The following is a 13,296-nucleotide window of genomic DNA, read 5'->3' as shown; positions in this document are numbered from 1 at the left end:
ATGAGGATGCCATTATGGCATTGCCCTCAGGGCACCTTGGGTTAGGGGCATGGCTGTGTGTGGCTTCACTATTGAAACCTCCCCTCCATCTCCCTGTCACGCTATCTGCTTTATTTAGACTTGGTTCAAAATATCCTTCAGTAGTTCCTGAAAGCACATGACTTGCTGATCTTCAGAGGAAACACAGTGGTGGGCCACAGACTCAGACCCCACGTCTAGGTCAAAACAGAAGGCTGATGGGTAGACAGTCATGTCCTAGAGTTCTCTGTCCACTTGGCAACGATCCCATGAGGCTTGGTCTCCTGGGATACTAGACCAGGACACTGTTGTCAGCTCCGAGTAACCTAGAGTTAGTGACATTCTAAAAGACATTTCTTGGTGGGTCTTGCCAAGATATTCATTTCAAAGAAAGTCCTGGCTCCTTCACACAGCCTTTCCCGGTGGCCACGTGCCTTCCACAGAAGGGCAGTGTTACACAATGGGTTTTCCAAGCAGACTTAGATCCTGTCACAACCTTACCTAACTGAGGGAAACTGTTTTCGGCATGAGGCCATGGGTCTGTGTGAAGAGACCAGGTGGCATGCGTCTGCTGGGAAATGACTGGGTGCTCTGGAGTGGCTTCCAGGCTCAATGCCATCAACTTTGGAGGTCATGAATAGCTGTGGTGTGGCAGGAACATGGGAGACCTGTGTGTGTGTGTGTGTGTGTGTGTGTGTGTGTAGGTCAGAGGCCAACAGTGAATGTTTTACTCAATTACTTTCCACCCTGTTTTTGAGGTAGGGTATCTCACTGAGTCTGGTGCTCATTCATGTATCTAGACTGACTGGCATTGACCTCCAGGGTTGATCTGCAGGCATAGTCACCGTTTCTGCCTTCCCAATGCTGGTATTATAGGCAAACACCACCATGCCAGGCTTTTATGTAGAGTACTTGGGTCCAAACTTAGCTCCTTGCTGAGCATAGCAAACACTTTGCCAAGAACCCTCTCTGCAGCCCCTTTATCTCGGTGCCTTAGGATTCTCCTATGGAGAGTTCAGAGCTGAGCTTTAGGGATGAGGGACACTCAGTTTTGTAGAGCTTCATGGAACTGGCACATTGCCTCCAACTCCCCATTTGTCAAATGGGGAAACTGACGCCCTAGAGTTGCCCAATGCAACTCAGTGAACTCCTTCCACTAGGGCAGTGGTTCTCAACCTGTGGGTCTGACCCCTTTGGGACCTAACTGACTTTTTTCACAGGGGTCCCATGTCAGATATTTGCATTATGATTCATAACAGTAGCAAAATTACAGTTATAAGGTAGCAATGAAACAATTTTCTGGTTGGGGGTCACCACAACATGAGGAACTGTATCAAAGGGTTGCAACATTAGAAAGGTTGAGAAACACTGCATTAGGACCTCTGGCTGTTGTAGAAATTATCAGGGAGAGAAAGTGACTGTAGCATGGAATATTTTTGAACTTGGAGGGGTGAGACAGGAAGTTCGGTCTCTGGTGACTCCCACTCAAAGGTTGAGGATGGCTGTGTGTTCAAGATGACTCCTTACCTGGCCTGGGTGTCCTGGCTTTCCCAGCCTAGCCCTGTACTCTCCTTGGGTCAAAGGTTACAATGTCTGTAAATCAGCATCAATTCTAGGCCCTTACCCCTAAGGTTGTGGGAATAGGAGATGGGACCTCCTAGACCTGATTAGGTTAAGGGTGGAACTTGTGAGTCAGTGTCTTTACAAGATGCTCAAGAGACCAGAGCCCCTCGTTCCACAGTCTGAGGTCTCCTGAGAAGAACCCCATCTATGCATGCCAGAAAACAGGCCTAGCCAGACAGCCTCTACTGGCACCGGATCTTAGGCTTGGGGCCTGAGGGACTGTGAGGACTAAGTCTGTTGTTTTGTTTAGCATCCTGGAAGGATGAAGGCAGATTTCTTCTTAGATGCTTTACTGTGAATTGTTTTAAGTGCACTGTCCTTGGGGAGCAGGCAGGGGTTAGACCCTTGTGTGTCCTTGGGGAGCAGGTGACAGGAGGCCTGTGCTCCCTCCTGCGGTACCAGCACCTCTCCGACACCCTTTTGCCTCTGCGTGTGCCACCCAGGGCGAACTGAAGCATTCTTCAAGATAATAGAGACAAAGTGTTCTTGCAAACAGGAGCTGGCTGGGAGAGGTGGTTCCAGTTAATGATTTATGCCTAGGGGCTGCTGCTTCCTGGCAGGAAGCTGGTAAGCCAGAGCAGCAGAGAGGAAAGTGCAGGGCCAGGGCGGAGTCTCCCAGGGGACCAGTGGGCAGGCCCTGGGGCTGACTGTGGACATCACTCTGGTTCTGGTGCTGGCTTCTGAGCATATTGTTTGTTCATAAATACTTACAATTCCTTCCAGCAGACCCAGTAGACTTAGCACTGAGAATGGAGCCAGGGGTCAAGTCAGGCTGGGTACTTGCCCTCCAACATCTCAGTTTGGGGGGGCAAAGGTTGGGGGACAAAGGCCCGCAGCAACCAGAGGAGGCATAAAAAGTGCGGTGGCCACAGTTGTTAACCACCCATTCAGCAAGACCCTAGGCTGCACGGGGCAGTCCAGACTTCAGCTTGTCTGAGGCTGGCTTCTGGCTTCATTTCACTTCCCACAGTCTTGGGAAAGGCATCCACACAGCTGCTAACATGGGGTAACCTGAGTCATTCTTCATGCCTCTTTCACACTCGTTGACTCCCTGACCAGCCCAAGTTCCCTTCAGGTAGCCTGCTTCCGGTCACCGGACACACTGCCACTAGCATCCCCCAGCCTGTGTCTCTCATCCACCCCCGTTTACCCTTTTATCCAGAGGAAAGTGTTCTCTAGAGACAACACCAGACCCAGAAGCTCTCATACGAACGTTCTCCAGCTTCCTGGTGCTTGCAGGACCTGATCTAAGCTCCAGTCAGGAGGAGAGCAGTTCTGGCTGGCCTGACAGGTCTCCCCCGTGGTACTTGAGCACCCACTGGCCTCTCTTGGACGGCAGCGTTAACTCTTACTTACTCCAGGACCTGTGCACCGGCTGCTGCCTGAAGAGCTCTTACCCTAGGCTCCACTCACCCTTTCTTCTTGACCCAGACTAACTGTTACCTGCTCAGAGCCAGGGACGACCCCAAGCACCGTCTTTTCTCTCCACCAGAAGAAGCACCTCAGCTCTGCTTTGCCTTTGTCATGTTGGTGGCTCGGCGGATGTGCATATTCCTTTGTTGGCTTGGTGGCTGGTTCTTTCCCTCCCAAGTGCAGATCTGTGGTATGGATTCATCGCATGATATGCCATGACAGGGTCCTGTGGCCGAACAACAGAGTGTGTGTACCCTCACCTCACTGTCCTAGAAGATGAGAAAATGGGAGGCTCTCTAGGAAGACCAAAAGAGATGCCCACACCTCAACTATGGCCACCCCGTGGGCGTGGCTGAGCCTGGGACAGTGGATTTCATATGTCTTGGTGCTTGTGGGGATACACCCAGCGGGAATTTCCTTCCTTTAGCAGCCACCCAGGTGCAAATCTCTACCCTAAAGCCTGTGGGTCCTTCTGAGACTCTGGCAGCAGAAGGTTCTGGGTTGGGTGAATCTGAGTTCAGCCAGTCTCCCGATATTTTGCTTTAAGCCAGCCGTTGCTTCATCCTGGGCCTGTCTGTCCTGTGAAACGGGAGTGGTGACTGGCTGAGGTGTGGTGTCTGGCTCTGGGCTGTGGTCCAGCCTGGACCCTGCGCCTATGGGGAAGGACTGCATGCGCCCAGCTCAGAGGCTGCACACAGCTGGTGCCACTGCTTCCAGCAAAGGTCTAGGTAAGGTTTCCTGCAGGCAGGCCTGCTGTCAGTTCCAGGGCAGCTGGTGTCTGGGAATGGAGGGAAGCAAGGCAGGAAGTGGAATCTGGGTCACCAGCCCTGTTCCCTGGCTGACTCTGCCTCCCTCTGAGAATGAGAGGTCACTCAGGCCACGGCCAGGGACTATTCTGATTTGTGGGAGGAGCAAGCAGGGAAAAGCCCAGAGACCTATTTCCCCAAAGCAGTCCAAGTCACCCCCTCAACCCACCCCTCCCCGCAGTGAACAGGATGAAGAAAGCCTGGGTTCAAAGCTCCTCAGATTCAAGGCTCAGGCGGGTGGAACCATGTGCTTTGGGCAAGCGAGGCTTTTCCTTACCGGCCCTTTAAACGGATGCTTCTTCTTCCAGCTCCTGCAGGGAATTTCCAGAATCTGGAAGAGTCTCTGTGGAAACTCAGGGGTCAGATGTGTGACCTTTCCTCCATCCCCTCCCAATGAAGCAAAGCAGGATGGATGAATTTGGTGGCCTCCCTAACTGAAGTTTTCGGAATGAGGCCCTTTCTCAAAGGGCCAGGGCCTTTGAGACAAAGAAGTCTCCTCCCTTCTTTTAAGGACAGTAGGATGTAACACTAATTTATACTAAAGTGCAAACAGCCCCCTTTTGACTTCTGGGCTATGAAGTTTTGGAGCACTGGACTTTATTTTTACTACTCATACAACCCCAGTGACAAGCACCAGGCCTGGCCTCATGTTAACATCAACAAAGACAGTGGCTAAAGCAACAGTTAATGATGGCAAGCAATTTCTTGTTTTTGTTTGTTTGTTTGAGACAGGATCTCTCTACATAGCCCTAGTTTCTCAACATGTCCTAGAATCACACTTTAGACCAGGCTGACCTTGAACTTCCAGAGATTCTCCTGCCTCTGCCTTCTGAATGCCCTACTTGGCAAACGATTTGCAGTGCTGTCTGCTGAGTTCTTTCTGGCCTCATCTAACCTCACCCTTCAGGGTGAGCACTGTTGTATCCCTGTTGATAGAGAAGAAAACCACGTCTCATGGAAGGCAGCCTCACTTCACAATGCACAGGCTTCTACAGCGATCCAGGAGCTCCAGACGCCTCTCTGAAACAACAGACTCCAGCTGGCTTTGGTTCAGTGCTGAGCCTTCTTTCCCACCCTCCCCCTGCCCCTCCTCGGCTCCCAAGCCTGGTCTCTTCCTTTGGATCAGGTGCAGACCAGTCTTTGAAGTTCCCTGGGCATACCCTCCCAACCTGTACCCACAAGGCTGCTGCCCCTCCTAGCCTTCTGTGCAGCCTGGAGCTCTCATGAACAGGAGCTGCTCTGGCCAGATTCACGGAAGCAAAGCCGCAGCCTCCAGCCTCATCCCCAAACACCACGTTCTCACTCTCCCTTCCAAAGCCCTTCCGGGTTGGCCCAGCCTTAAGGCACCACTTCCGGTTGGGGTCCCACAGGTTCTGGGTGCTTCTTCTTACACTGTCCTATTATGGCTGCTGGGTGGAGGAGACAGGCCACCAAGACTGGCTCTTATCTGGGTCTGGGACTGGGCAGAGAGCGTGAGCTCACAGTTCCCACCTCTCCCTGCTTCCCTTCCTTACTTGTCCATCTGTCCATCTATCCTTTGCTTCTCTTAGTCTTTTGTCTCCTCTTTCTCATCTCCCTCTTCCTTCTTCTGCCCTTTGTTTTCTTCCCTGCCTCTGCTCTGGGTCCATGAGGGCCTTGTTCCCCCTCAGAAAGCCTCCAGATGGCTGGTCCCCAGACAGTTGTGCCATCAGCATACCCTGGGGACATTGGCCTGACCTGGTCACTGTTGTTGTTCTGGGGTGAGTGTCCTGGTAGGTGTAGCCCCAAGACCCTTCCTTATACCCCACCTCAAGGTCCCAGTGCTGGAATCAAGGCTGGCCAGTGGGAATGGAGTCACTATAACAGTGGTTACTTGAAGGAAGTCTGAGGACATGGACTAATCACTGGGTTTGGGGTACAGAGACGGCCCCCTTGTGACTGGCCTAGCTCTGGTTACAGGAACAGCAGCCACCCTGTAAGTGATTGCTGAGTGACTGCATGAAGAACAGGCTGGTGTCCTGGCCGGCCAACTCCCTGCACATACGACCTTCAGCTCCCGGAATCTCAGGATCCTCTTGGGGAAAATGGTGATTACTCTCCTGGCCACCATCCCTTCGGGGTGGCTTGGAAGGCTAGTTAGGCTCCAATGTGCCTGGGTGGTGATGGATGGAGCTTGGGATTATGGTGGGTGTCTTGGTGATGCCAGTTTTTACATGGGTGTGGGTGGAAGCCGGGGTCTGTCCGGGACTGACTTTGGATTAGAAGATGGGCCTGTGGGGTCTGCAGGGTTTGGGTCAGAACTCTATCACACACAGGGTGGCCTCTGTGGAGCGAAGCCACTCTTCTCCCTTGTTGTCCCTATCCAAACTTCCCGCTGCGGCCGTCCTAGGCAGCCCGAAGGCAGGTGTGACCCAAGATTGCCCTCCATGATGAGTCACAGACTCTAGCTTCTCCTGGGATCTGGTCTAAGGTCAGAGGCAGCCCAAAGGCATCAGACCAGCAGTAGCAGGCAGCCTACAGGTGCGGTGGGGAACAACGTAGCCCTGGGCTCATGCCAGCTCAGTTCTGTCTTCTCCCAGCTGCGTAGCTTTGGACTTGTCTCTGATCTCTCTGAGCCTCGGTTACCTCATCTGTTGATGATACTGCCTCTCACCGATGCTGGAGTCAAAGGAGAGGAAGAGCCTAGCAGGAGAAGGTGCTAGATGGATGGTGGGCGATCTACTGGGCTCTTCTCCCCAGGCACTGGGAGTCTATCCATACCCAGGCTCTCCCTCCCCTCCCCTGCCTCTCTTCCGGCCCAGGCTTGGCCAGATGGTGGGAGCTGGGAAGTGCAGCGGAGCCACTCGCTGGTCTATTTTGAGAGGCCTCCTGTTTCCTTTCCTGCTTGGGGGCCATGTGGTGGCCATGGGTCTCTGCTGACAGGATGGGCTCAGCAACACTGCCCTTGCCCAATGAGCCACCGTATCCTGGCTCCCAACCCAGGCAATACAGCCCCACTCAGCCCAGATGAAGGTCAGGCACCCAAGGGAGGTGGGATGAGGCACTGGTAGCTTAGTTCAGTTAGCAGAAATGGCAGGTAGCACGGGCCTTTGTTGTCCTGGCTCAGCACCCTGTACTCCCAGGGGGCACGGCACCCTATTACCAGGCAGTAGTTAGTCATATGGAAACAAGTGTGGCCAGTTCCCGGGCAGGAGCTGTCTGCATTCCAGTCACTCTTTGTTTCAAATTTCACCTAGCTCCCACGGAGAAACAAAACCACTCAGAATGCTGGCCTGGCCAGGAGGTCAGGGTCAGCCTGTCCCCTGGTTTGCAGTCTGGCTTGTCTGGATTCCAGGCCAGAAGGAGAAACAGAAGCCCCAGGAATTGTCTGTTACCCAGCCAGAAACCCAGACAGCTTCCTTGCCTGTCTGCCTCCCTTACCCATCTCTGCATGAGCCCTGACTCCAGCATGCCTGGCTTGGAGGGAGTGCCACCTCTGTCTGTGCTAGTCTGTGGCCTTTCCTTTCTGTGCCTCAGTTTACCCACTTGTAAAAGAGAGATGAAGCTCCTTCTCTTTGGTTCTCTGGAGGAGAGCTGCGGAGCTGATGCAGGTGAAGGCTGAGGTGGGACCTCCCTGTCTTAGTTTGGGCCCACCATCCTAACAGATGACCTCTGAGTGAGCCGATTAGTCCTGGAATCTGGGATGACTGAGAGTGAGAATCCGGTTTGGTGTCTGCTGAGGGCTTGCTTTCTTCTTCTAATATGGTGCCTGGTTGCTATGTCCTCTGAAATGGACGGGCACTATGTCCTTTCATGGCAGAAGGGACAGATGGAAAGGGAGCCTAAGATGCAGTACTAGCTATCTCTGTCACCAGCTGGGGTCTGAATTTCACACACATGAGCGCATGGAGGTCATTTCCCATTCAAACCACAGTAGAGCCGTCAGTCTCTTCTCAAGACCTCAGCAATCTGCTATAGAAGGTGGAGTCCTCGTACCTTCATCTTCTGAAGACCCTGCTTTATAGCACTGTGACACTGGTGGCTAAATTTCAGTGTGTATACTGAGATACATCTGATGACAACCTCGGTTTACCCAGGTGAAAGGTGTGGTTAAGGTTAGATATTCATACTCCATTGGAAGAGAGAGGCACTGTCCCGTTGTTCCCGCTGTCACCTCATCAGGCATGACCTGAGTGTCACTACCGGTTAATATAGAGTGTATCAGTTGGCCTAGGCTTTGGTAATGAGATCATAGACTGAGGAGTAGTTCTAATTCACCAGACGTTAAATAGAATCCACAGCAGAGGCTCTCTTCTGGAACTTCCTACACCGCTGGTCAGGCAGCTGTGCATGGAACTGTTGCTGATGTCCTTTACCCAGAGACTTCAGAAGCCTGCCACTCCAGCTTGTGGCTGCACCATGACTTAGGCCCTTGTCATCTGCAAGGAGAGGCAGAAACAGCAAGTGGGATCCTGGAAGATTGACAACAGCTGCTAAAACCTCACTCTGGGCCCTACTTGGAATGCCCCACTGTCTAAAACACACCACCTGGGAAATGGTGCCTGCTGAGGAGACTATAGCTGGAAGCTTTTATGCATCCTACCTGGTTCCACAGCCACTTATAACATAATCACTCTGAGGCTTAATATAAATTTTAATTGTTTGACCAATGGCTTTGGCATATTGCTAACTAGCTCTCACAATTAATTAGCCCATTTTTACTAATCTGTGTATCTACACGTGGCCGTGGCTTACAAGAAATGCTCTGGCATCTTATTCCTCCAGCAGCTACATGGTGTCTCCCAGACTCTGCTCTTCTCCCTGTATCTCTGCTTGGATTTCCCACATGGCTCTATTCCGACTGACTATTGGCCAAATCAGCTTCTTTATTAACCAATGGTAATAAAACATTCACAGCATACAGAGAGACATCCCACATCAGGAGACCATGCACTGGGGTTTGTGGACATCATCTGTATTCATTACTTTTGCATATCCATGACTTAAATCTCTCTCTCTCTCTCTCTCTCTCTCTCTCTCATACACACACACACGCACACACACACACACACACACACACACACAAACAAATCAAAGGAGGAGAGATTTGATGGGGGATGTCCTTCCATATGCTGTAAATATATGTTTCTCTTATTGGTTGATGAGCAAAGTTGTTTCAGCCAATGAACAGGCAAGATTTAGCCAGGTAGGAAATGTGGAATAGGGATAGAGAAAGATAATAGGCAGAATCAGAGATTTCATGTAGCTACCAGGAAGATAGGACTCCTGGACATTCTCTGGTAAGCCAAGACCACGTGGGGATACACAAGTTAATAGAAATGGGTTAATAATTAAGAGAGAGCAGTCAATAAGAAGCTCAAACTACCGGCCAAACAGTTTATAATTAATATAAGCCTCTGTGTGTTTATTTGGAACTAAACGACTGCAGGACCTGAAACCTCAGCCTACAGAGATTTATTCTGCTATCCTGGTCCACACTCCTTGCCACTGTCATTTCTGGGGACACTGTGAAACAGAGCGTAGTGATGGGGAAGGAATAGAGGTGTCAGGCTTGGTAACCCACAGAAACCAGAAAGCTTAGAGGGAGATCTGTAACCTCCAACCTAAATACAAGTGATGGAATTCCTCCAGCTACACCCTACCTCTTAAAGTCTTGAGTCATTTTCTCTGTTACTTTCCTGTTGCTGTGATTAAAAATTACCCTGACAGGAAGCAAGTCTTCAGCTTCCAACTCGTTTGAAGCGGAGCCTCTGGTTATTCACCACTGCTAGTTGGCCTGCTGCCTTCCGGGGATTCTCCTGAACCTACAGACATGTGCTACCTAATCCAGGCTTAAGTGGGTTCTGGGGACCAGAACTCAGGTCCCTGTGTTTGCGCAACAAGTACTCTACTCAACAAGTCATCTCCCCATCCTTCTGTTTCTATTATAGTCTGTTGTCCAGGCGCCCAGACTGTGGGATGGTGGCACACACATTTCGTTAGTCATCTCTGGAAACATCCCCCAGACACATTCAGAGATGTACTTCATTAATCTCCTCGGCAGTAGGCAATCCACTCAAGTTACCTCAAGATTATCACCAGTGGCAGGACTGCCCTGAAGACCTGTCACAACTGGAGTCTGGACGGTGCTCAAGCACATGTGGGGAGCATCCCCGCCACACAGGCAGACAGTACACAGTGGGAAATTGATGACACGGTGTCTCCAGCTGTCTCCCCAGTGAGGACCGACTGTTTTCGGGGTTGGTAAACAGCCCCTGCTAAGGAAAACAAAGGGGTTTGATCTGCACTGCCGCCTCAAACTAGGAAAAAGGAGTATGAGGATGCTGTGCTAGGTGTGGTGGTGCATCCTGCCACACCAGCACGCGGAAGACTGAGACAGGAGAGTCACAAGTTGTGATGTCAGTCTGGGCTGTATAGAAAGGCTGTCTCCAATTTTTTCAACAAATATATTTAGATGTAAAATAGAATGATATTCTAAGCTCACATATTTAAGAATAGACCCCCCTCCCTCAGCAGGGCTTTTCTAATTATGGTCCCCGGATTGGCAATATGGGGTTTCGGATATGTAGTCTCTTCAGCTCACTGCAAGCCTGTTGGGCTGGAAGGCTGGAGAAGAGCAGTACCTGACAGGAAGACACAGAGGCACAGGGGCTGTGCCACACATGGGGAGGTTCTACCTGCATGTCTCAATCTGCAGCAGCCTTGACTTCTGTCTGCTGTATGCCTGCTTCCTCCCTGATCACTATAGCACCTCCAAAACTCTCCTTCTGGGGGTCCCCAACCCCCATCCCCCATCCCCACCCCACCCCACACGCCATCAAGAGCTATCAGGCTATGTGGTGGTGTATCTTTTCTGCTTATGTTTCTCGAGATTCTTTGGCTAATCTGTGGCTGAAGAGAATGAGCCTACAGAGGGTTGGAGGGGTGGGCAGGCAGAGGGGTGGGCAGGACTCAAGGGAGCTGTCCAGGGTGCCTACCTAGTTTGAGTGATGCTGTTCAATCCAGCAAGGGTTAGAACTAAGAGTCTGGCTTCTGCCCTACAGAGGCTGCAAGCTGCCAGGAAAGGGAGGCTCAGCTTTCAAAGAGCCCTTTCAGAATGCAGCCAGGAGCATCTGGCCGTGGAAACTGGCATCACTGTAGCTCTTGAGATCATGCTCAGGCCACAGATAGGTCTCTGAGCACAGAGGCAAAGATGTCACTTAAGATATTCCAACCCTGCCCCCCTCCATCCTGCCTGAATCTGAAACGATGAGACTTCACACAGGCCCCTGAGAAGTGTATTGAACCAACCCCACCAGCTACACCAAATTACCCAGCCTGCACAAAACCAACAGCTGACTCTGTCTGCTTAATAGGCTAGGAAGAGCTAGCCACGGCTACGGGTTTGTTCAGATTGTTTCAGCCAAGCATGGCTTAACAAATGAGTGCAGTCAGATCAGCATCCCAGCTCTCTTCACTGCAGCCTGAAGTGGGGGCTTCTCTGCTGTCTGTACATGGTTATTTGGCTGCTATGATTTGAATATGAAATGTCCCTCAAAGCTTGGAAGTTGAATGCTTAATTCCCCAGCTGGTGGTGCTATTTTGAGAGGACGCTTTGGGAGGCGGAGTTTCAATGGAGAAAGTAGGTCACTGGAGATATGCTTTGAAGGTTGTGACTTGAATGTGAAATGTCCCCCATAGGCTCCCATGCTTGAACACTTTGTCACTAGCTGGTGATGCTGCTTGGAAAGGCTGTGGAACTTGAGGGGAGTCCACTGGAGGAAGTGGGTTGCAGGTGGCCAGCACTGAGGTTTTAGCCCAGCCCCACACCCTGTTTCCTGAGTGGATGCAATGTGACCACTAGTCTCCTGTTTCTGCCACCATGCTTCCCTTGACAGCTGTCATGTCTTCCACACCCTGATGGATTGTATCTGTGCTGGCTAATTTTTCATCAGCTTGGTACAGGGGAAGAGGGAACGGCCATTGAGAAAATGTTTCCATCAAATTGGCCTGTGGGGCATTTTCTGGGATTAATGCTTGATGTGGGAGAGCCCAGGCCACTGTGGGCAGTGCAACCCCTGGTCAGGTGGGTCTGGACTGCACAAGAATGCAGACTGAGAAAACCATGGGAAACACGTCAGTAAACAGTCCTGCGTGACCCCTCTTTGGTTCCTGCCTTGAGTTCTCGTCCTGACCTCCTTCAATGATGGACCGTGACACGGAAGCGTAAGCCAAATAAACCCTTTCTTCTCCAAGTTGCTTTATGGTCATAATTTTATCATTACAACAGAAACTGAAGTATGATATTATCCCTTTGGAACTATGATCAGAACAAACCCTTTTCTTATAAGTTGCTTTTGTCGGGGTATTTTAGTCACAGTAGCTGTAAAATAACGAGGACAAAGGTTACACCTGTGCTTTGTGAGGCCTGCTGCTCGGTCCCCTCATCTCTGTCTGCCTTGTATATTGTGAGGCAAAAGCCTCCTCCTCCACACAGCCTTGTCTCCATTGTGTTCTGCCTCATCGTGGGCCCCAAACCACAGAGCCAAAGACAATGGCACGGGATCTCAGAAACCACAAGTCAAAGTAAATCATCTTTTAATTTGTTCTCCCATGAATTTTGGTCACAGCTACATAAAAGTAACCAACAAAGAAAACTGGTATCAAATAAGTGGGGTCATTGCTGTGGTTATATCTGAATGTACAGTTCTTAAGCCTTTGGGGCTAGTTTGTGGGAGGAGCATGAAGAAGTTGGGAGATGTAAACTATTCAGTCTGGAAATGCTAGAAGCAGAGGTTGGTGGGTGATTCTAGTGGGATCTCAGAGGACTGGAATGCCTATGGAAATGTGAACAGCAAGGGCTGTGCTCATGAGCTTTCAGATGGGGCTTGTCCACATTCTGTCAGTGTCCTGAGACTTTGTGGAGGCTGAGTTTAAAGATGGTGAACTAACTGCACTGAGAGAGGAAATCTTAGGGCTTGTCAGTGCTCAGAATGTGGCTTTCTTATTGATGGCTGCTTCATCCAGGTTTATATTGCTGTACCCAGTCAGGACCCATGAATGGAGTCCATACTATCTTGCCATGAGTTCAGAGAACTCAAATCTGTCTTATTGTCCATGAGACATTAGTTTAGAAGCTACAGGATGTTCTGGCCTGGGGTGGGGAGGGATAGGTCTCTTATCTAAATAATAGGTTTCAGCCCAGGTGCATGAAGGCTGGAAGGCAGGTGTGGCTACCAAATGCCTGAAGGATTAAGGAAAATAAGTCTCTTTGCCCCTTATACATGATAATGGAAGTCTTCTGCTTTTTATCCTCACTGTTGGTTGAATACATAAAGATAGTCAGGTACGAACCTGGGGCTGCTTGGCTGGTTCCAATTGCAGCCCCACAAAGACAGCTTCCGACAGTGCCCAAATTCTGAACCCCAAAATCACAAAGACCCATTCTGATGCAAAAGCAAAGAGTCTTTTATTGTTT

The 13,296-nt window shown here is 50.6% G+C and overlaps 1 long non-coding RNA gene across 1 annotated transcript in view; it reads left to right on the top strand.

Moving 5' to 3' along the window:
- LOC110342355 overlaps window positions 1–12,073 on the top strand; it is a 30,688-nt gene extending 18,615 nt beyond the window's left edge. Inside the window, exon 4 of the long non-coding RNA XR_005877281.1 lies at window positions 4,169–12,073. This is a non-coding gene — a long non-coding RNA (uncharacterized LOC110342355). The remainder of the gene's footprint in view (window positions 1–4,168) is intronic.
- The last annotated feature ends 1,223 nt before the right edge of the window (window positions 12,074–13,296 follow it).

Source organism: Mesocricetus auratus, unplaced genomic scaffold (assembly GCF_017639785.1).
Source record: "Mesocricetus auratus isolate SY011 unplaced genomic scaffold, BCM_Maur_2.0 Super-Scaffold_100004, whole genome shotgun sequence".
Lineage (NCBI taxonomy): Eukaryota > Metazoa > Chordata > Mammalia > Rodentia > Cricetidae > Mesocricetus > Mesocricetus auratus.
Note: the sequence above shows the minus strand (reverse complement) of the source record. Positions and strands in the feature narration are given on the sequence as shown.